The sequence below is a fragment of the Hylobates moloch genome, unplaced genomic scaffold (genome assembly GCF_009828535.3).
Source record: "Hylobates moloch isolate HMO894 unplaced genomic scaffold, HMol_V3 SCAFFOLD_18, whole genome shotgun sequence".
Lineage (NCBI taxonomy): Eukaryota > Metazoa > Chordata > Mammalia > Primates > Hylobatidae > Hylobates > Hylobates moloch.
The window spans coordinates 44,114,597-44,139,761 of NW_026652293.1; the positions used below are offsets into that span (position 1 = coordinate 44,114,597).

General features: G+C 40.3%; 1 protein-coding gene across 17 annotated transcripts in view; it reads left to right on the top strand.

Annotated features, from left to right (window-relative positions):
• The window catches only part of DAB1 (DAB adaptor protein 1), an 863,435-nt gene that overhangs the window by 610,027 nt on the left and 228,243 nt on the right, over window positions 1-25,165 (top strand). The window lies entirely within an intron of this gene.

Here is a 25,165-nt window from a genome sequence, read left to right on the forward strand (position 1 = left end):
AGGAGTGGGCTCCTATGGCCTTGGGCAGCTCTGCCCCTGGAGCTCTGCAGGGTATAGCCCCTGAGGTTGCTTTTATGGGCTGGCATTGAGTGCTTGTGGCTTTTCCAGGTACATATGCAAGCTGTCAGTGGATTTACCTTTATGGGGGCTGGAGGACAGGGTCCCTCCTCTCACAGCTCCACTAGGCATTGTCTCAGTGGGGTAGGGGGGCTCCAACCCCACTTTTTCCTTCTGCACTAGGTTCTTCATGAGATCTCCGTCCCTGTAGCTAACTTCTACCTGGACATCCAGGCATTTCTATACATCCTCTGAAATCTATGTGGAGGCTCTCAAACTGTTGCCTTCTGTGCAGCTGCAGGCTCAATGCCACATGGAAGCTGCCAAGGCTTGGGGCTTGCACCCTCTGAAGCAATAGCCCAAGACGTACCTTCATCCCTTTTAGCCATGGGTGGAGCTGGAGCAGCTGGGACATAGCGTGCCATGTCCCAAGGCTGCACAGAGCAGGGGCAGCGGGTGAGAGGTTCTTGCCCGTGAAACCATTTTTCTCCCTCAGGCCTCTAGGTCTGTGATGGGAGAGGCTGCTGCGAAGATCTCTGAAATACCCTGGAGACATTTCCCCCATTATCATGGCTATTAATACTTGGCTTCTCATTACTTATGCAAATTTCTGCAGCTCACTTGAATGTCTCCCCAGAAAATGAGTTTTATTTTCTACCACCTGGTCAAGCTGCAAATTTACCAAATTTTTATGCTTTTCTTCCCTTTTAAATATAAGTTCCTATTTCAGATCATCTCTTTCTTCATGCATATGCATGTACACTTTTAGAAACATCTGGGTCACCTCTTGAATGCTTTGCTGCTTAGAAATTTCTCCCACCAGGGAGTGTAAATTAGTTCAACCATTGTGGAAGGCAGTGTGGCAATTCCTCAAGGATCTAGAACTAGAAATAACATTTGACCCAGTGATCCCATTACTGGGTATATACCCAAAGGATTATAAATCATGCTACTATAAAGACACATGCACATGTATGTTTATTGCAGCAATATCAACAATAGCAAAGACTTGGAACCAACCCAAATGTCCATCAATGATACACTGGATTAAGAAAATGTGGCACATATACACCATGGAATACTCTGCAATCATAAAAAAGGATGAGTTCATGTCTTTTGCAGGGACATGGATGAAGCTGGAAACCATCATTCTCAGCAAACTATCACAAGGACAGAAAACCAAACACCGCAAGTTCTCACTCATAGGTGGGAATTGAACAATGAGAACACATGGACACAGGAAGGGGAACATTATATACTGGGGCCTTTCAGGGGATGGGGGCCTGGGGGAGGGATAGCATTAGGAGAAATACCTAATGTAAATGATGAGTTGATGGGTGCAGCAAGCCAACATGGCACATGTGTACCTATGTAACAGACCTGTACGTTGTGCACATGTACCCTAGAACTTAAAGTATAATTTAAAAAATAGAAACTTCTCCCACCAGGTACCCTAAATCATCTCACTCAAGTTTGAAGCTCCACAGATTTCTAGGGCAGGGGCAAAATGCCACGAGTCTGTGCCAAAGTATGGCATGAAGGACCTTTACTCCAGTTCCCAATAAGTTCCTCATCTCCACCTGAAACCACCTCAGCCTGGACTTCATTTCCATATCCCTATCAGTATTTTGTTCAAAACCATTCAACAAGTCTCTGGGAAGTTCCAAACTTTCCCACATTTCCCTGTTTTCTTCTGAGTCCCTCAAACTGTTCCAACCTCTACCCCTTACCTGGTTCCAAAGTCACTTCCACATTTTCAGGTTATTACCTCCTACCGGTACCCTACCCTGACACATGGGGATTACAACTTGACATGAGATTTGAGTAAGGACACAGAGTTAAACAATATCAGAGTGCTATGTTAGTTTATTGACTACTATATGTTAAGCCCCTTGCTTTATGAGTCTACATAAATTATAGCATTTTTTCATCCAGATAATTTTATGAGTTATTTATTATTACCTTCATTTTACAAAAGAAGAAATGGAGACTCAGAGTGTTTCAAACCACTTTTTATGGTGTTTATTTGAAGCCACTTGTAGAAAGTTAAGGGAGGATTTGATGAAGTCCCTGTTTCCCTAATTTGCAGAGTAACTAATATTGTTTGTTTACATTGGTCAAGAGTAATAGTACAACAAATACTATCCTGCATGTCTCAAGACAGAATTTTCTACCTCTAATCTTCAGCTGGAGATTATCAGTCCTTGTTCTTGTCTGTTCCTTTGGTGATGTGTGGTTCTCCAATAGAGTTTATTTGGTGATACTTAACTCTAAGGCATGGAATAAAGACTCATTACTCAATCATTTATCTTCTCATCTATCCATCTTTCCTTTATCAACCCATTGTTCCTTTGTTCATTTATTCTTTCTTTCAGTAAATATTTCTAATATTTACTGTCACCATTAAATGTGCCTAACACTGTATTGGGTGTTTGGAGTATAAAGACAGAAAAGTATGGTGCCTTGCCTTTAGCAAGCTCACTGTTTATTCAGAGAATCGAACATGGTAAAAGATAATGGAGATAGTGTAAGGCTTTAAGAAGGGCATGGGACAGAAAATGCAATTGGAATAAAAAATAAGAGAGCCAAATCTGCCAGAGAGTAGTTAAGAGAGGATACACAAAAAGAGAATATATAGGTTTTGGGAAATAAAAAGTTTTCCCAGGTTGCAGAAACAACAAGTGGAACATTCTGGGTAGAGGAAATAACACAGATAAAAGAAAGGAGGAATGTGAAAGTGGATTATGTTCAAGAATAATTTTTAAAAGAATGATCTAGTGGAAGGTCCCTGGGAGGAATAGCAAGAGATATGGATGAATTGGTTCCAAATGTTTACAAAAGGTACACCCTTGAGGCTGATGTCCTTTTCATTTGCCTCCATGATAACTAGGGCTCCTGTGTGGTTGCTGGGGTTGGTCTATGCCATTGGTGCAGGGGAAGCGACCACCAGCGCTGCTTATGTCTCATGGTGTAGGCAGTGCCAGGATTCATCTGCCTCCAATGAATTTCTCTGGAGACCCAAGTGAGGAAAGGAATGATTAAGGAATAAACTTCCAGTGCATTGAAACCTTCCTGGCCTAGCAGGCAAGCAGGATGTGTAGAATGGGAGTCCTGGAAGTCAGAAGTGGGATGGATGCAAGAACAGAGAAGGCGAACAAGAGGATGGGGAATCCGGGCTGTGGGTGTGAGAGTGATTGACTCTCCCCTCCTCATTCCTAGCGCACACACGTACATACACACACACATGCATCTCATTGGAAGCTATATGGTTAGCTTAGTCGGGAGAAGATAAATGAAACAGAGAGTTGAGGGGCAAAAAGTATTGGGAAAAGCCACAGTCCCATAGGTCCGTGCTTGTGTGTGGGAGAGATGCACCATTAACCGCTAATCTTCTATGGATTTTTTTTCAAGTACATCTCTCAGCTGCTTTTTTTCGTTCACAGTGATTTCAGGGACCACTCATAATTACACCAAGTGAGGCAGCCCTTAAGAATGATTAAAATAAAAATAGTACTAATAAACCTGTAAGTATTGATCCATCATGGCTGATCAATCATATCTTTTCCATTTAGCTGGGTAGATAATTAGTGCTGTTAACAGGCTTTGTGGCTCACACATAAACTGGAGTCAGTCAGTCAGGGGAACCTCAGAGTATCCACTTTAGGACCCTCCAGTGCTGGTAACAACCCATTTCAGGTCAATTCAACAAGTATTTATTGAGTATCTACTAAGTACACAAATTGTGCTGCCACAATAACAATGATCAAAGGATACTGATCTAAAATTGCCCTCCTTGAAATTTTTCCAGTCGGTTTATTGCATTTAGAATAGTGGCTCTGGGGAATGACAAATGGAGACCATCTACAAACAGTTCTCTTTAAATGTGTTTTGAAATGCTTAGCGAGAAAGGGTTTTGGCCATTTTATAATGAAAAGCAGGTTTAAACATTGCTTAAAAAATGGTCAGTAGATAATGATATTTAGCATTTGTTAGTAAATATTTAGGATTCTTAATCGGAAATGACTTCAAAAAATGTTCCAAGAGTTGAGGAAACTCTGTTAGGTAGAGAAAAATCTATACATTGTAAAGTTATTATCAAAGGATTATATGCAGACCAAGGAGTTGTGTGTATGTTGCTGGTATTGTTGCAGATCTGTGCATTTATTTTTTTCCTGTTCTTATTTCTGCTTTTACCATGAGAAGTAAAAATAAGGAAATCAGAAAGACCCATATGTGCTAATCTACCACGTGTTATGATCACGTCCGTGAGAAATGCAGGCACCCCATGTGTATTTACCTACTCCCCCGTCAACCTTCCCCTCTGGAAAAGTCGCTTTTCCTCTTTGCCCAAGGAAAGACCTTTATGACCTCTTAGCCCAGAGTTAAAAGATTAAAGGCAGAAAAAAAGCACCTGAAAATGCTTTTGTCACTAAGATGCTCTGAGTCTCCAAAGGGAAAAAAACTATAAAGATGTTTTTAACTCTTAGAAAAAGTTCAGGGTAAGTTGAAGATTATTCTAGGACCTTGGAGTTGGCTTGTAAAATATGCTGTGTTCTCTAACCTTTAACAATTTCAGCCATAAACCTATAACCATTTACTTGTGATCCCTTTTCATATATAATATATAGAAAAAGCCTAGTCTAGCTTCTAGTCTAAAACCATATGGTTGTTATCACTCAAACAGACTCTTCTGTGAGATGTTCTAAGTCTTTAATATAAGATTGAGAAATATAAGAACGGGGAAAATGACTTGACTGTGACTGAAGTCGCTGACAAGTAGTATTCATAAGAGCTGTTGGAAACCTGGGCCTTCCTTTAGCTTAGCTGGCATTAGAATGCAAGGGTGTTGATATGTGGATGGGGCCTAGCAGTAGACAATATAAATGATAAGTGTTTGAAGCCCAGCAGGTTGGAGGAATTAACCCCAAGGCTTCCCTTCCATGGAAGATCTCAGCCAAGAGCTCAGAGTAAGGGAGGTGAGGTCCTTACTCCAAGGACAAGATCTGGCAAAGGCTAGACTCAGAAGGGCTAGACTCCATATCAGTGGGTGGCATTCCCATTCCAGATGAGGAACAATGTACAACCGCAAACCATGGTGGCAGTGGTACAGTGATATATGCTGACCAAATGCTCTGAAGAGTGCCAACTCAATTATTATCTCGATGTCCAGACTCTACTCTAAGCCCAACAGATATTGAGTCTATAGCAACGTGATCAATTCTAGGCCCTATTTGCTAATGAGGCTGATGGTCTATTTTCTGCCCTGGTTGGTAGGCTTTAGATTTCATAGAATGAAACCTGGGTGTTTTATCCTAAGGTCATAATGTCTCAATTAGAAAGATACTGATAAGGAAGGGACAAACTGAAAAAGGTCATACCAGCATATAGCAGTGCATTTCTCAGTTTTATCTCTGTTCTTCTCCTTCCCTCAATCACACCGTATATTTGTATATTCCCCCTTTTGGCTGTTGTGCAGCAGAGATTAGAACTGTGTTGACTGATGAGTGACAAGAGAAAAAAGCTAAGTTCGATAATTTAATACATATTTATTTATTGAGCATCTAATCAGTGCCAAATACCTTACTAAGTACTGGATATACTATGATTAATAAGACAACCTCTGCCAGATTTCTGCATCTCATCCCTAGTTTTCATTCTTAGCATATCCACTCTGCTGGTGGATGCATGTATAGTGCAGATACATGCAAATGTAACTATTGTCTGTTAGTTCATATGAGCAGATCTGCAAGCTAGAAAAATCCCACCAGGAGATGCAAGAAGGTGAGAGGTCTGCATTTATCTTAAATAGGGCCCTTCCCAGAACAAGGGTAAATCCCAGAGGGAAGGTTAATATAATTAACCAAGCATTGATAGTAAGAGTGTTTCTTGTGGTTTAATCACATCAGTTGAATCTGCAATAGTAAGCTCAGTTTAATGACTAAGATTTTAATTTCCATAGTAGCATCATATTCATCCTTCATTTCTCAAGCCCAGCCTCCTCAGCTCATTCTAGCTCATGTTCATCATTCTTGTCTCTTATTCATTAAACCATAGAAATAGAGGCAGTGTTATACAATGTAAGCAATATTGGGCATACAATCCGAAGACCTGAGTTTGAGTTTGTGTGTCTCTAATTATTTGTGACTTTGGTCAAGTTAATATTTTCTGAGCTTTGGTTATCCTCACGTGTAGTGTAGGGATAATAGTGCTGACGTTTTAGTACTGCTATGTCTAGTCAGATGATGTATGGAAATTGCTTAATACTTCAGCTGTTTTACCCAAACACCTAGCACAGTGTATGACCACTGTAGATCATCAGTAGAGGTGTACAAGAAAGCCATTATTTAATGTGTTTGTTTTATTCATTCCAGTTTGTCTTTTTTTAAGTGTATTATTATTTGTTTTCTTAAATTTGAATGTGTGTTTTAAGTGTTGCCCTAATCAGATTCTCATTTCCTTAGGGAGGAGCCTTTTCCTTATGTTTATTTTGTCCTCTTCCTTTTCTCTTGCCCCAGGTCTTATTTTGGTACTGGGGGATTTAGGAAATGCTCAGCAAATAGTAATATATTGTTCCTTAATTATTTAATATCACCAATTAATAAATATGTGTCATCAGTATGCATAAAGACATTCCTTGTAAGCTTAGTGTGGTTGGAGGATTGCATTGTGCCCCAGACAAATAAAATTTTAAAATGAATCACAGTTTAATTCAAATAATCAGAGTCAAAAGACAAGTCAGATTCTGGAGAATAAAGGCTGTTTCCTTTTTCATCTATGAATTCCCAGGGAAGGGACTGGTTCGCATCAGAGGCACTTTAAAATCTCTTGCCTGGACGGACAGATAAATTAATTAGTTAGTTGACAAATGACCTGACAGACAGTAAAAGTTTTTGAGAATCAGAAAAGACAGAATTTATTTGGGAAGTGCAATGTTTTGATTTTTTTTTAAAGAGGAACCTAATTAATTGACCTGAGTTCTTTCAAGATGAAGTAATCTTTTGGGTAAATAAAAAGAAAAATAAAGAGGAGACAGTTCTCTAGGCAGGGAAAACAGAACAGGTGAAACTCTGGAAGTGGAAAGGTGTTATTGTTTTGAGGACAGATGGAGAATCGTTTTGCTGACACAGTGTGGAATGTGAAAGGCCAGCTACAGGTCTGGAAGATAGGCACGTGGGACCACACTCCCCATTGCCTAAGCTGCATATTGTTTATTTATATATCCATGGTCATGTGCCATTTGCCAGGCCCCATTCTAGGCACAGGAGATACTGCAGTGAACAAGAGATGCATCTTCTTTGCCCACATGAAGCTTACATTCTAGTGGGGAAGATGAGCACCAACCAGTAAAACAAATTAATGACATGATTACTGTGTACAGCAGTAAGTGCTGGGAAGACAATAATACAGTAATGGGATAAAAGATGACTGTGGCAAATGGTGGGCTCTTAGATGGATGAGACAGGACAGGCATTTCTGGAGAGATAACTTCTGAGTGGACATTTGAATGACAAAAAGGGGCCTGATAGGTAAAGATCTGGGTGGAAGTCTATGTGGCCAAAAGACTGGCTGTGCTCAAGGGTCACAAGGGCAATGAGCTTGACGGGCTTGACCAACAGCAAGAGGGTGTCCTGGACTTCTGTAAAAGACAGAGTTTCCAAACCCAAACTGGGGACATGAAGTCAAAAGAATTATTTTCTTCTATGATTGGGAAATAGATTTACAGAAAAAAAATCTTATTGGGCCATAACAAATTATATTCGGGACTCACCTTTATAGCTAAGAAAACCATTTCAAGTTAGGGGTGTGTGTGTGTGTGCATGCGCGCGTGCATGTGCACACCTGCAAGTGTGTGTATGTGTGTATTATTTTTCCTTCTCTCCCCCTTATTTCTGCCCAGTACCCTAGAACTATTTCCAGTCATTGTACATGGATCGTTGTTCACTTATATTTCTTCCTAGAGCTTTGACTGACAGTGAAGTGCAGTTGCCCTGGAGGAAGGGATTAACTAGGGCTTCATCTGAAGCTCCTCTTAGGATGCAGGAAGGACTTCTGGAGGAGGCTGTGATACCAAGAGGATTGATACCCAGGAAAGAACATAGGTGATCTCATTCATCAAGCTCATGCTTCATCACATGACTTTACTGACTTCATCCCTAAAAACTCTCCAACGGAAGTGAGCAAGAGAGTGAATCTTCATCAGACAGACAGATAGCAGCATGTAGGAATAGAGGTTGCTATTGTCTTTGTATGGATGACCTCATAGGTTCTTTCTGTTCCCTGTATTCTCTGGCTCTTTCTCCTAGGTTGCTGTGGCACAGGTGCATGGCTTTGTTTAAAGAAAATCAGAAACTAACCCTGTAAGCCTCTTGCTACATTCCTCTAAGCTGGTGGTTCTCAGGGTATCATAACTAGAGGGCTTGCCACGAAAGAGTTCTAGCTCCATCTCAGAGTTTCTCATTCAGGGGGTCTCAGGCAGGGCAGAGAATTCTCATTCCTAACACCTTCCAGGGGATGCTGATACTGCTGGCCCAAGGACCACATTCAGAACTACTGCTTGAAGCCGCAGCCTTGGTTTCCTGGTCTAGGAACACATCTCCTTGTTCTAAAACCCCTTTTGGTTCCTAAAGACCACAGAGCCAAGGCTAACCTCAGCCCGGTGTTCAGCACCACTCACCCTGTCAGGCCTGGACTTGTCATGTGTCCCCTGCTGCTTGGTTCCCCATCTTCTTGCCCCTACCATTCACCACCAATTTGTCTTTTCTCATTCTTTGCCTGAACTACCTTCCCCTACGTTAATTTTATGTCCATATCCAATCCACTCTTCAAGATCTATGTATAATTCATCATCCCTTTGCCCCAAAGCATTTTCCTTACACAGAATAGGTGGCTTTTTAGATAAATGTGTTTTTCAAGTCCAAACCTCTCAGAATCTTTGTATTTTTGAACAATTTGAGTAATCTCTCTGAGCCTTTACTTTCTCTTCTAGAAAATGGGAATGATGTTTTGAAACTTACAAGGCTATTGATGGGCTCAAACCCATCAGTCCATGAGCAAATGTTTCATAAACCATGAAGTGATATTAAACAGTAGTTCGTTAGGTTATTGTATTTTTGCTTAGAGTATTTCTTGTAGTCCAGGATATTAGAAAAATATATAATGAATGTCTTTGCTTAGCTAGTTGGCAGTAGAAAATGGGAGTGACATTCTGAGAGAGAAAGGAAATCTATTTCAGAGCTCTGATACTGAAAAGAAGTAAACAAATTCTTTTGGATGAATGATAAAGGTAGCAGGGATAATTTATTTTCCTATCTGGCTTACCTCCAGGCTATTAAAAAAGTCTAGGAAGTGGTTTGTGTTTAATTGTAAAGCTTTCCTAAGAAAAGATGAATTGTCTCCCCATGGGGACAGGTTGTCTTTTATCTGGACAGTGCCTGCTTCATCCCAACAAATGTACCTCATGTTAGGTCCCATGCTGGGCACATTGGGCTTATTCAGATAGAAAAGTCACAGTCCTGCCCTCAAACATTTCAAATCATGTCAGAATTACTCCTAAATGAAACAATCTCTCTCATCTTCAAAGAGTGGCAGACCAGAGCATTTGGGAGGAGAAAATGGGAAGAGAAACCTCTGGGGAAATTTTAGCTCTGTGCTCTCTAGTACAGCAGCTACAGCAGTAGTAGCACTACTACTATTTTAATGTAAACTTAAATTAAAAATTCAGTTATTCAGTTGTGCTTGCCACATTTTAACTGCTTAAAATTTACATGTGGCCAGTGGCTAACATATCAGCACAGAATATTTCCCTCACGATGGAGTCCTATGGGGCAGCCCTGTGACTCTACCTCCTCCACATTCTCTAGTAAGACCTAAGGGCCTGGCAGGGCCAGTGACCTCAGTCTCCTACCAGCTCTCTGCCCCTTCAGTTTGACTTGCTCTACCATGGAATCAGAGTGATGTTTCAGAGTGATGTGTTCTACTGTCATGTATCAAGATTTCTCTTTCTACATGAAAATCAGTTGTTGGCTTCCTCTGCCCATGAGAAGAAAAGATAAGCTCTGTAGCATGACGTAAAAAGCCATTGTTGATTTGTTTCTCCTGTGCCATCCCTGTCCCCTGTCCCATTAATGTTACGGCTATGTTGAATTCACCATTTTTCAGTCATGCCTTGCAGTTCATTTTTCTAGCCCATTGCCTAGAATGTAACCCCCTCCGTCCTTTTCACGTTCTTTGTGCTTGTCCTTCAAGGCCCCAGTTAAATATCTGCTACAAGTTGGCCCCTTCTTTTCTGTGCCCCTGTAACTCTCCTGTAGCACTTTTCAGGTCCGGCTGAAGTGATCTTCATCTTTACATGTTTCTTCTCCTACTCAACTGTGAGCTTGTGGCCTTGCACAAGTTTGTGGGTTAGTCACATTTGAATCCCCAGCTTCTGATAAAGGAGGAAGTTGAAACTTACATGTTAAATAAACGGATCCTGCACCAAGGAATAAATTGGTATGCAAGTAATGATGAACAAACTATCTCCCTAGGCCAAATGAGGATTAATGAACTCTGTGAAAGCCTTTGGGTACCCAGTCCAATTCTGCTCTCGTCTTCTTTCTGTAAAACTCTGGGTGATCACTCAGCGTCCAGAGCCAAATACCTTTGAACTCAAGATGTTAAACTAGGTATCAGGGTACCACCCCCAAGTATAAGTTAATCATTTTAGGAATAATGTAGGTCAGGAGATAAGGAGACTGCTGCTTTCAATTTCGACCGATATTGCTAACAGGCTCTGTGTATACTCCTAATGGAGTGGACCATGAATTCTGAGCTATGCAGACCGCAGCAAGGCGGGATGCTTACATTGTGATGAGTCTACATTATTCTTCGAGTTTAATGTTAAGGAGATTAAAATGCAAGCGATTCCATTGTGCCTACTGTGGTAGATGCAACAGATGTGATTCAACTATATGCAGGGAGCTTGTTTTTTTTTTTTTTCTTTTTTAAAGTTTTGAATGGAAAGCATGGGACTAGAGACAGAGACAGATTTAGATTCAAGCTTTGACTCTGTTCTCACTTAACCAGGGACACTGAGTAAGTTACTTGCACCTTAAGTTGTTTATCTGTAAAATTCAAGTAATAATAATTCTTATCTACCCCCCCACCCGCCATGGATAATGTGATGCTTGACAGAGCTGATACACAATCATTTAAATCGTAATCACTCCAGGGGAAAAGGAGCTAATATATATCAGGCATCTATGAACCAGGCCCTGTGCTAGGCCCATTAGGTAGATTATCTCATTTAATCCACATCACAATCTTCAATAGGCAAATGTTGTCATTACTACAAATAACATCTCTTGTGTCAGACCTATTAGTTTCTGTGTACCTACTATGTATCAGATATAAATTCTCTAAACTAGGTAATAATGTCCCTCATTTTAATTTTGATGATAGAGAGGTCTGAGAGGTTAAATCACTTGCCTAGGAGCACACAGAGAATAAGTGGCAAAGTGGGAGTCCGACTCAGTATTACAACCGAAATTCAGAGACTCCTCTCACTCACTTTGTTGGACATAACTCTGTGTTAGGCAAAACTTTCCAAATGGCCCCCAAATGGTATTTCCCTCTGATCCCTGAAATCTGTGAATATGATCAGTGATCACGTTGTGTTACAGGGCAAAGTTTACCTTAAAATAGGGAGACTATCCAGGTGGTCTTAATCTAATCACATAAGTCCTTCAAAGCAGAAATGTCTCTGTCCGATGATATAAGAAGACATCAGAGACATTCAAAGCAAGAGAAAGATTCAATGTGCTGTTGCTGGTTTGAAGAATGGAGGGAGTCACTTTAGAAAAAATAGGCTGAGCCCCCAGCACATAGTCAGCAAAGAATGGGGACCTCAGTCCAATAGCTCAGTCCTACAGCTGCAAGAAACTGAATTCTGCCAATAGCCTGGATGAACTTAAAACTGGGTTCTTTATCAGAGCCTCCAGGTAAGAGCTAGCCTAGTCAATACCTTGATTTTGGCCTAGTGAGACCCTGAGCATAGAACCTTGTTGAGCCTGCCTGGACTTTTGACCTACAGAGCTATGAAACAATAAATGGGTGTTAAACTACCAAATCTGTGGTGACTGGTTACATGGCAGCAGGAAACTAATACAAATGCTTTATGTTGGTTTATATTAGTTATTAATAATAGCAGTTACCTGATAGGGTTATTTTATGGAAAAAATTAAAAATAAAAAAACTAAAGCACTCAATACAATTATTGACACCTAAAAAATAGTATCTTTTATTTTTATCACCATACTCACTTTATAAATGTGGAAATTAAGTCTCCAAAAGGTTAACTAACATGCCCAAGGCCACAGAACCACAGAGAGTCAGGGTGGGAATATTCATGAATTCACCTTGGAATTATCTGTGGAACTTACTAAAATAGGGATTTTCATGTCCTGACCATAATCATTATGATTCAAATTCTTGGGTAACTATATTTTTTAAAGCCTCATGAATGCTTTTAAAGTACGCTCCTGTAGTATTACCACACTAGACTGTGAACTCCTTTAGTCGGGCCATTCTTAATCATATTTGTACAAGCAATAGGACCTGGTTCTTGTGTATACTCTCTGCATGTTCACTGAATGAAGCAATATTGAACAGTATTCTTTCTGTAGTTTTTAAAAATAATATCCTTCCAATGGATTGCACAACACCATTAACCTTGGAGTGGTTGTTAGTTAATATGGTTTTCTACCTCTCTTCTAAATTGACCCATTTTGGCAGCTGGCAATGTGAGCCCTACATTCATGATAAATGACAGCTTTCAGTTTATGAATCAGCTCCCAGTGCCCTACCTTCCCACTCACCTCCAAGTATATAGTTTCTCTTTCCTTTCTCAGTTTGCAGAGGAAGCTGTACCACTCACCTGGCAGCAGGTTTATTTTTTTATTTGCATTTTTTTTGAGATGGAGTCTCGCTCTGTCACCCAGGCTGGAGTGCAGTGGCACGATCTCGGCTCACTGCAACTTCCGCCTCCCAGGTTCAAGCAATTCTCCTGCCTCAGCCTCCTGAGTAGCTGGGATTACAGGTGCCCACCATGACACCCAGCTAATATTTGTATTTTTAGTAGAGACAGGGTTTCACCATATTGGTCAGGCTGGTCTCGAACCCCTGACCTCTTGATCCACCTGCCTTGGCCTCCCAAAGTGCTGGGATTACAGGTGTGAGCCACCGCGCCTGGCCTGCAGCAGGTTTTAAATAATTTGTTAAGAATCGGAGCAAAGCTTGAAGCTGCGTTGCTGAGATGGGTGAATCCTTCCTGAAAGGACAGAGCTGCTGGAGGAAGGCAGATAAAAAGCAGTGAATACAAGGAGCGTGATGATTCCAAGTGGGACCCCAACTTGGAAGCGTGGCACTTGGTTTTCCTTTTTAGTCTTAGCAGTGGATGCCAGAGTCTTTCCGGTTTTCCTACTCAGCTTTATTTTTTAAAACAGTTTCCCTTTCTCAGGACAGCCTACACAGTTCTACTAATAACATATCATGCAATGAAAACCTTCAAGGAGGGAAAGGAAGGAAACTGAAGTTCCTCATAAGGATCAGCTGCCTGCTGAACATTTTACTGGACATGGTCATGCCAATGACAGTCCCATTCTAAAAAATTTATATGGCACCTGCTGTCTTTCCAAAGAAATTTTACTACACCGTCAAATTAGTTTCCATTGCTTGTGGTGGAGCTGCTGACAATGGAATTGAGGTCTAAAAGTCTCCATTCCCCAAATGCCAGGCCTTTTGAAATGTCTCTGCTTTCATGGTGCCTAATAAATGTCAGCTCACATGTTGCTCTTCAGATGGGCGCCATCTGGTGTACTGGAAAGAGCTTTGGATTGAGAGATGGGAGGGAAATTACCATTTGCTAGCTGTTTGACTTCTGGGTCTCGGTTGTCTCCCTAAAACTGGGAAGAGTGCATTTAAATAATCTCTAAGATATATTTAGTCTGTTAGAGCTCAAAAGTGTGTTAGAGAATGTAGGTTTCATGAGGTGGGAGGAACCATCCCTCTTGCTCATTTTTGTATTCCCATTGTCTAGCAGAATATCCTGCAGGTAGTAGTTGCATAGTAAATATATGTGAATAAATGACTGATTGAATGAATAAATACATAAATATCTATGAAGCTAATACAGAAATCATCACCATGTATTACTGTCTTTTCTGTCTGTTTCAATGAGGTTTGGGCAAAAAAAAAAAAGTGGCTACTGCCTTTGAAAAGTGGTACGGTGGTGCAGGAATAATAACGGGTTTATTGCTCTTGGGCTTGTCAGAGCCCTAGACAATTAGTCTCCTTATTGGTCTTGCATGTCATATAAAAACCTAAAGTATAGGCCATTGCCTGAATCACATGTCCTGATAGGGCATGGGCGGCAGTGGCCACAAAAGGTGGGAAGAGAGCCTAGAACCCAGAGGCTTACCTCAAGCCTCAGGTTTAAGCTACCAAGAGTTGAAATCTGGGGAGGTCAGCCCAGGCAGAGTAGAGAGGCTGCACAGGTCTTCACAAATGGAGTACAGAGTCACTAAGTCTGACCGTCAGGGGAAGCAGCAAAAAGATAGCGGGCTAGAAATCTGATATCAGAAAAGAGGCTGGATGAGTCAGAAACAGATATGCTTCACTTCTATAGTCCCACGCTTGAGGGTCTTCATCCTCAAAGTACCTATTTGCCTACCCTTTTCCCATATATACTTCCTTCTGCGCATTGGGTGACACAGATTAGTAGAGAGAAAAAAGGTTTTAGAATTAAAAGAAAGTGAACTTGAAAGCTGATGCCATCACTTACTACTTCTATACTTTTGAAGGATGACTTATCTCTGAGTAACAGTTTCTCCATCTTTAATATGCAATTAATAATAGTGACTTCTTCATAGTGTTCTAAGGATTGGATCAGGTGATATATGTAAAGTGCCTAGCTCTGTGTCTGGCATACAGCATGTAATCAGTAAGCACTTGTTTTGTTTTCTCTTTTTCATTCCTACTCATTCACTAAATATTCATTGAACACCCAGAGTTTGATAGGCACTGTACTTGATAGAGGGTGTACAGACATGAAAGAGATGGTCTCATGAAGCTCAGAGTGGAATGGAAGAAGTAGATATGTAGCAGATGAAAAACCAGTAAGTAACAATACAGTATAGTTATATCTATATTAGAAATATAAATGCATTAACTATGGATACCCAGAAGAAGAAATTCCCAGCCTTGTCTTGGAGAGTGAGAAGGTATTCAGTAACTCAAGTATTTTGAAGATACTTATGCTCAATCCAGCTTTGGGAAAGAATGTTCTCTGATATTTTGTATATGTGGGCTTTGCTTTTATAACTTTTTAATTTTACATTTTAGATATAGAAATCAGGAATGCTTGGTTGATGATCTATTGAAAATAGCAACACGGTTGCCTGTGTATCAGTTGTGTGTGTCAGCTGATGGTAATAATATCTAACATTTATTGCAGCTATTAATAATACTAATAATTATTAATTCATCTTCAATATGTCACCAGCATTTTTCTACACATTTTTGTTCATTATCTCAGTTAATCCTCCCCAGATTCTCATAACATAGATACTTGTGTTATTTCTAGTTTACAATGTAGGAAGCTGGAATTTGGAGAAGTTAACTGACTTCACAAAGTTACTAGTTAATAATTTGCAGTAGCGAAACAATAGTTAACAATAATTTATTATATATTTCAAAATAGCTAGAAGAGAAGAATTGTAATGTTCCCAACACAAAGATAAATATTTGAGGTGATATATATTCCAGTTTCCCTGATTTTATCATTACACATTATATACATGTGTCAAAATATCACATGTACCCTCAAAATATGTAAAGCTATGACATATCAATAAAAAATACAAAGAAAATCACAAAGTTGTGACATGATCCCTGGTTTGTCTGGCTTCAAAGCTCATGTTTACGTTCGCTTCAGAAATCTTTTTTTAGCAAAGAGAAATAGCATGTTTGGGTTTGTTAACAGCAAATCCAAAATAGAAAATGAGAAATTATGTTTGTTTGTTACTGTATAACCACTTAATTTTAGTAATTCTATTTCCTTATCATAATGACTTTTTTTGAAAATCTGATAAGTACGTTTGATATCTTGCCATTTAATTCACTTAACATCTTTAGCAGCTGTTTTTTTTTTTTTTCTGAAGGGGTGGTAGTTGTAATCTTCAGGGAAAATTTTTACTTTTTTGCACATCGCCAATGTTGAAAGCAAAACAAATGGTTAAAGCAATCTCTGAATGGTAGCTTACACAATTTCAGAGTAGTTGTTAGCTTGCATAAGAAGTCAGAATGAGAGTTAAAGAGCTCAATTTAACTTGCTAGAGAAATCATCTGTAATCACAAGAAAGACTACGTGGGTGTTCATTGAGTTCAGAACTCAAATTTGAAAAGCTATGCAATCGCCATATATTTTTCATGGGTTCTGAAGGAGAAGTATATGCTTCAATAAACAAGTCTTGATTACAAAGACCAAATAAGGAAGGTGAGAGCTCCATTACTCTTCAACAGTAGCCAGTATCTTGCATATTTCCCTACTGTTGATTGGGGAGATGGACGTAGGAAATCATGTCAGAAACCCTCATTTCAGACAGAGGTCAGCTGAAAGACTTTTCTTTAACATAAGGTGACCTCACATGGGAAACAGGCAAATTCAACTCTTCCAACAATGAAAGTAACAATGTGTTTCCTTTTGCTTGGAAGCAGAAATATAATTTTGGGACGATTCAAATGGCCGTATAGTTCTACAGATGGCCACCAGAATGTTGAAAAAGTCTCACTTGCAAACCAATAAAATCATTCTGATGTTTTATTGTTGCTTTTTAATTATAAATAATTCAAGCATACAGATGATTATAGAGAATAATATGATAAACATCAGTACACTCACTATGCAGTTTTGGCAAAGCTTGAAATTTTACCTTATTTGCTTCAGATTTTTTTTTCTTTAATAAGTAAAATATTATAGGCCGGGCACAGTGGCTCACGTCTGTAATCCCAGCCTGTTGGGAGGCTGAGGCAGGCAGATTGCTTGAGCCCAGGAGTTTGAGACCAACCCGAGCAACATGGTAAAATGCCATCTCAACAAAATACAAAACAATTAGCTGGGCATAGTGGTGCACACCTATAGTCCCAGCTACTCTGGAGGCTGAGATGGGAGGATTGCTTGACCCCAGGGAGGTCGAGGTTGCAGTGAGCTCTGATGATATCATTGCACTCCAGCCTGAATGACACAGTGAGAGCCTTTTAAAAAAAAAACAAGCAAAAACAAAAACAAAAACCAAACAAAAAAAGAAGAAGAAGAAGTAAAAAATATTACAGACACCAGTAAAGCCCTCTGCAGTTCTCCTTTTGTTTAAGTGGAAAACAGTATTTTGAGGTTTGTGTTTAACGTTTCTAAGAGGGTTTCTAAAAGACTTTTATTGCATATTATGTACCTAAAATGAAATGTACTTTAGGTGATACGTATTCTGGAACTTTATAAAAATGGATTCACATTGAACACAGACATATCTTTCTACTTTTTGGCTGAACATTGTCTTTGAGATTTATTCATGCTGATATAAGTAGTTCCATTCATGTTGATGTAAGTAGTTTATTCATTCAACTGCTGTATAGAATTCTATTAAATGAATATAACTATTTTATCTACCAAGTCTTCTGTTTATGAGACTTTAGGTAGTTTACAATATGGAGCTTTTAACAAAAACTTTAATAACTATTCTATCCTTTGGCCTCATGTGAGAGGATATTGCAAGGTGAATAGTAACAGATTGCTGGATCTTACTATGTATATGCATCTTCAGTTTTACTAGATATTGCCAAATTATATTTTAAAGTGGATTTTCCAATCCACATAACCCACCAGCAGGGTATGAGTGTTTCCTACGCTCCATGTGAAAAGCAATAACTAACTCATTTAGTATTGTCACGCATTTTAGTTTTTGCCAAACTGATGGGTAAAGAATGATTCCTCATCTCTGTTTTAATTTGCATTTCCGTGAATACATCCGAGGTTAGGTTATTTTCATGTTTATTGGTCATTCAGGTTTTCTCTTCTAAATTTTATCTTTATATCTTTCATCCTATATTTACATGGAATGGTTTTTCTTTTTCTTACTGATTTTTTTATACACATATTTTGGTACCATCATAAATTTTGTCGTTGCAAATGAAATAATAGATTCAGTGCAATCCAGGTCAAAATTCTAACATGTGTGGGTGTGTTTGCGCGTATAACTTGACAGATTATAAAATGGATACTAAAGTGCAGCCATCCAAGAATAGTGAAGACTATTTCAAAGGAGAACAAAGTTGCAGATATCATATGCCCAGATATTAAGGCTTATTGAGCTGGTACTGTGTTCCAGGCCCTATTATAGGCACTTCAATCTGTTGATAGAGGGAAAGGTTAATATGTGGTGAAATGTTTGAAGCATTCCCTTTGATGCTTCAGGAACAAGAACTATGGCTGCATCTATTTCAGGTTACACGGCAGACCATAACTAATGCCTCTAACCTAACCATTCACCATTAGATATGTTTACTCCTTCCACTCACCCCTAAGTTATCCTCCTAAGTTATGCCCTCTTGCTCTTGCCTCAGAGCATCAGGAAGATCCTACCTATTTGCCAGGCACAGTGGCTCACACCTGTAACCCTAGCACTTTAGGAGGACGAGGCAAGAGGATAGCTTGAGTCCAGGAGTTCAAGATCAGCCTGGCAACATGGTGAAACCCCATCTCTACAAAAAAAATACAAAAATTAGCTGAGTGTAATGGTGCACACCTGTAGCCCCAGTTACTAGGGAGGCTGAAGTGGAAGGATCGCTTGAGCCTGGGAGGTGGAGGTTGCAATGAACCGAGATCATGCCACTGCCCTCCAGCCCGGGTGACAGAGGGAGACTCTTGTTTCAACAAAACAAAACCAAACACACACACACACACACACACAAGAAAAAAAATCCTGCGTCCACTTCTTTCTCTAGTCATTCTCTGTTGCTCCTTATCTATTTACCTAGATTTATTACTCTTTAAAGCTTAACACATGGACATTACTTCGTTTTACTGTGTGTCTCTCTCATTAGACTATAAGCTCTGTAATGATAGTCTTTAGTGTTCATTGCTGGATCCCCAGTCCTAGAATAGTGCCAGGCATAGAACAGATTCTCAAACAATATTTGTTGAATGAATTCATTAATTGAATCTATACTTTTAAAATCTTGTCAGGGTGAAGTGGTATATTTCAATTCCACTAAGGTTTAGGATACAAATGTTTCCTGCAGTGATTGATTGGTTATTTGAATCACTCTGTCACCCATGCTGGAATGCAGTGGTGCAATCACAGCTCATTGCAGCCTTGACCTCCTGGGTGCAAGTGATCCTCCCCGCTCAGCCTCCAAGTAGCTGAGACTACAGGCACATGCTACCACACATGGCAATTTTTTTTTTTTTTGAGCGATGGTATCTCACTATGTTGCCCAGGCTAGTCTTGAACTCCTGGGCTCAAGCAATCCTCCTGCCACAGCCTCCCAAAGTGCTGGGTTTACAGGCATGAGCCACTGCACCAGGCCCATTTATTGCATTTAAAAATGAAATGGTTTCTTGGCAGGATGGGTGATAATTTGGAGTATAGGCTTTGGATTCAAATGGCGTCACGTTTAAATTTTAAATCATCCTTGTTCCACTGCTGGTTACTAATTACTTCTTGGGGGTATGACTGTTTACTTAACCTTTCTCAGCCTGTTTCCTCACTTCTAAACACTGATATCTAAACACACACACACACACACACACACATATATATATATATATATAACCACTTTCAAGTGACAGGATCTGACTTGCTTTTTGAAGGGCTCACTCTTGTTTTTAGGTTGAGGATCACTTGTTGGGGAGGGAATGCAAGGAGAAAATACAGAAGATGCAAATGGCTCAGACCAAAGAGGAAGTGGTGGAGGGGCTGAGAAGCAATCAGATTCTGCCTGGATTTTAAAAATAGAGCCTATGGAGCTTAGCAGGAGTTTGGATTTGGCATATGAGAGAATAGTGATTAAGAATGTCTCCAAGGGCTTGGGGCTGAGAAACTGGGAAGGATGGAGTTGCCACTAACTGAAATGAGAAATGTGGAAGGAAGAGAAAATTGGGAGGATGTTAGTTTGGGCATTAAGTTTGACAGATGAATTAGATGCCCAAGCATAATTGTCCAGTAGACAGTTCAATAAAGGAATCTAGAATTCAGGGGAGAGGTCTCTGCTAGAGATAAGCATTTAAGAGATTACATCATGTAGATGGTATTAAAGCCCATTAGAATGGATGATGCACTTAAATATTGAGCTTGGGAAGAGAAGAGAAGAGCTTTGAGATCTGAGTTTCGGGGTATCTCAACATTTAGATGAAGAGGAACCAGTGAAAGGGACTGAGAAGGAGTGGGCATTGAGGGAGAGAAATCTAGGAGAATGAGAGGCCAAGAGGAGAGGTGTTCCAAGGAGGCAGGAGTGATTGGCTGCACCCATCGTTGTGGGAATGTCAAATAAGATGACAATCAGAATGGAACAATATTAGGTGATATGTAAATATTTTTTACACTATTATTAAAAGTTAATGATGTCTTGACTCAGCAAACTTCTGAAAAACTATTTTATTAAAAAAAAAAAACAAATACAAAGCCATCACCACCTCCATGTTAATGTCTAAAATGTTAATGCCCCATGCTTTTCATAGAGGGTTGATTTACAGCTGGACACACTTGAATTAACTATCAATTAGCTTTGCTTTTTAGGAACGTATCTCTATCACTCTATCTGTATAGAAATACATTGCAATCTTGTACCCTACCCCTTATGGTTTATATTGAATTTATCTTTTGTCATCTCTTACCCTACACCATGAGCTTCTTGAGAGGAGGGACTGTGGCTGCTGTGACACCTCAAAAAAGCTTTATTGAGCAGAACTGAAGTCAGACTGGCCTGGTTGTGATGTATTCTGTGTCTTTGGTGTCATGGGTGGGTGATGAAAGGTGGAATTTGTGATTGCATTTCAATACCAATTCTTCAGCACCATTCTCTAACACTACTGAATTGTGTCCTTCGATGCAATTCAATTCAATCTAGTCCAATTCAGTCCAATCTGACATTACATAGGTTAAGCACAGACCCCACAACTTAAGGATTTAGTTCTACAAGACTGTCCCCACTTCAGACCCCAATGACAAGTCTTGTGTATCATAAAACTACCTTCACTTCTACCCAGCTGACTACAAATTTGTGAGTTCCCATGACCCCACTCTGATTGTAGAATTCCCTGGAATGCCTCACAGAACTCAGGAAAGTGCCACACTTAGATCATGGTTCCTTTTATCACAAAGGATACAAATGAACAGCCCACGAAAAGATACACAGAGTGGCAAGATCTGGGGTGGGAGGGCCACAGGAGCCTCTTCTGTCCCTAGGTGTCCTTGATATGTTTACCATCCAAGAAGCTCCTGGAACCTCATTGTCCTGAGTTTTTTTAATACAAGAGATTTGTTTGTTTGTTTGTTTTTGTTTTCATGTAGGCCCACTGATTAAATCTTTTGACCACATGATTGAACTGAATCTCCTCAGAGGTCTGGGGGGCCTGGCTGAAAGTTCCAATCCTTTAATCACAGGATTGGTCTTTCTGGTAACCAGCTCCCATCCTGAAGCTCTCTCAGTGCCCTGCCAAGAGTCACTTCATTAGCATAACAAAGACACTCCTATCAATTGGGAAATCCCAAGAGATTTGGAAGCTCTATGCCAGGAACCAGGGACAAAAATCAAATTTCTTAAAATTATGCTGCAGTGATCACGTTAAACAGGATGAAGGGAAATAATTGAGCTCCAGACCTTCCCCAATGGGAGGTGCTGTTCAGAGGATCACAGAAACTTTGATATGACTCATCCTGGCATTGACTCAAAGTAGCCTTGGCTGTTGGATGGGGCATGGGAAAGAACAGACTGGTTAGGGAGTAGCATCTTGGCTCAGTCAGGCTGGTTCTTCCTCTTGAAGAAAGCCTTCCACCAATGCTAAAAGTGGGATGAGAGATAGGCTGATCCTATTCTCTAGACAGAGGGGTTGATGCGATGTATCTGGCGGGCTACAGTCAAGGATGGCCATAATTCCATCAGAACTCAGGTGGTGATCAGGGAAGATGTTGGGTGAGATGAAGGAAAATGAGATTAATTAAGGGCTCAAATCATGGCATACTGTGCCAGGTTCTTTACACATACCATAACAGTCCTTTGAGGTAGTGATTCAGTTTTCACCCACATATGCTTGTCGAGACACTGCTGTGTTCCACGCACTGTATTAGACACTGAGAATAAGCCTGTGAGTAAGCCTGATATGGTGCCTGCCAGTTAAGGAGCTGTTAGTCTACTTGAGGATAATTACAAACTAGCAATAGCAGTGTAAAGTTCTAAGTGCAAGGCAAGGTGTTTTGGAAGGGCAACAAAGGAATCAGAGGGGGAGTACCTTACATAAAATCATTTAGCTAGTAAGGGGTGGATCCAGGAATTGAACCCAGTTTTTTCTGACTCCAAAGCCAGTTTTCCCCATGATATCACACTGTCCAGCCTGCAGAAGCAGGGTGTCAGGAAGGAGAGAGGCTGTGTAGTACAGCTCACCATTCCCTGAGGCTGTGGCAGCAGGACCAGCTCAGGCCCTGCCCATTGGTGGGTCATGATTCGCATGTTGACCACCTGAGTTTGGGAGTGTTTATTGAAGGGTTCCTATGTTGGCTGCCAAGTAGGGCTGTTGTCTGTGAATCCACTAAAGATGTTTCTGGTTGGTTCTGCCATACTGCAAGGCATTCCTACAGCATCTTCCTGCTTCCACCTAGTACCTTCCCAGGGAGCATATCCTTGTTTGGGCTTGGCTTCCATCCACTCTGTTAACAAGAACTGCTGTCTCTTTCTACTTAATGATGTACATAGCTCTGCTGAGCATAGGGACCAGAGACACGGCTCCCGTCTGGTCACTGGTAGTTCAAAGGGGAGGTGGCAGACATGAAATGACAGCAGGATTCTCTCAGTTTCTAAGCCAGCAAGGCAAGTTTTCAACTCTAGAACTCTAGAAGGGAGGACTTGGGCTGCATACCCCTGGACCAAAGTTGTGGACCAAAGCATTCCCATTGACACACAAAGCAGCCTCTTCTTTTAAAAATGAAATAGATGTGCTACGCTTCTGGAAAGCTCCACTTTCCTGAATGATGTTAATTCCCCTGTTTCTTGGTCCCTCCCCTCTCCTGGTTTTCTAACAAATGACCACATTGATCATACATCTGAATAGCACTTGCCATTGGTTTCTAAAGAACTGAAGGAGGAGAGGCATTTTGGCGGCAAAAGGAAGTTATGAAAGAGCTCTGCATATGTCAGCTGGTGGCGATCTTCTGCAGGAGCATTCAGAGAAAAGGCAGGAGAAGTGTCAGCCTGCTGGAAGGAACTCTGCAGGGCTCAATGGGGAAGCCAGGCAAGGTGCCCTAATGACCCAGGAGGAGTGTGGTGTGGTGTAGCTGTTTCCAGATTCAGCGTGTTACAATTCACTGGTATTAATGATAAGGTATGAACAAGTGCAAATTATTTACTTTGTAAGAAAAGTTAAACTGGATATAGGATTATTCCTATCATAACTCCCATGAAGACATGATTCCTCCATTTCATAAATGGGGGAAATAAGGAATGGAGTTACAACCAACATGCACAATTGAGCACAATTATATTTATCGCTATGAGAATGGGTCTTGTATATTTATGTTTTCTCCAGGTGAGTCTGTAGAAAGACAGTATGTGAACCTGTACTGTAGTGAATCAGGTCCAGATTCCCTGGCATTGTGAACAAGGCCCAGCCTGGCTCACTCTCTCGGTGTGTCCATTACCAGAGCTTTCTCTCCATTTCTCCCTAAGCATGCTGGCCACTAAACTGGCAATGCCCCAAGCCTACTCAGCTCATCTACTTCTGGACTGTGTTACTCAAAGCTCCTTCCACCCCCAGCCCCCTGCTCTCTTGGAGGCCTGAGCTCAGCTGAGCCTACCTGGAAGCTGCCTCAGCAGCCATCTCCCTGACTTATTATTGCTCCTGTGTTTCCTCTATAACAACACTTAGGACTTCTATATTGTCCACCACATTAAAGCTCCTTAGGATAGGACCAGAAGTTTCTGTCATTGTATTTTTGTAAATGTATTTTCTGTTCATGTATTTTGAAGGAGCAATAAAGGAAGGAAAGGAAAAAGGAAAGAAAGACTAAAGGACAGACTATGCCCTTGGGTTCCATTGTAGCTTTTCTGTAGCTTGACCTCAAGCAAGTTTCTTTACCTCCTGACCCTTTGTTTCTTCTGCTAGAAAAGAAAAAAAAAAGGAACAACAACAACAATATTTTTCTCACCGAATTGTTGCAAGGATCTAATGAGAAAATATTTGTAAAGGGCCTAACAGTGCCTGGCCCTTGGAAAGCAGTAAATAAATGCTAGTTTCTGGCCGGTTTCTCCTAAATTGTTACTTTGGGCAAAGAAAAATAGAAAGGAACACATGAAAAGAACTAGGGACAATAATTTGTAAAGCAAAAAAAAAAAAAAAATGACATTTAACTACTGGCCATTTTAGGATAGAACATTTCTGTTCTTTAAATATGAAGCAGAGGGTAATGTTGCAGTTAGAAGATGTCTTGGGGCATTTTGCAATAGGAACAGGAAAGATGGATATTTTTTGTTTACCCTTCTCTGAGAAAATGAGCCACAAATGTCTATCTTTCTCAAGGCCAAAGTAGGGAGAGTGTGACTGCTGAAAGTACAGACTGAGTATCCTCATGCTGTTATTCTTAAAGGCCTTACTAATTCAGGAGGGAAGGACAAAGGAATGATAGGCAGTTCAATTCCAGAGTATCATAGTTTTGTGAAAATAGTATTTTGTAACATTTTGTGAAAATAGATTTGGGTAAAAGAAATGTCACTATCAGGTGACCTTGAGCATGTCTTTTTTTCTTTTATAATGCCACATTTGGTCATACCGTGTTAGCCTCTTTTTTTTATTATTATTATACTTTAAGTT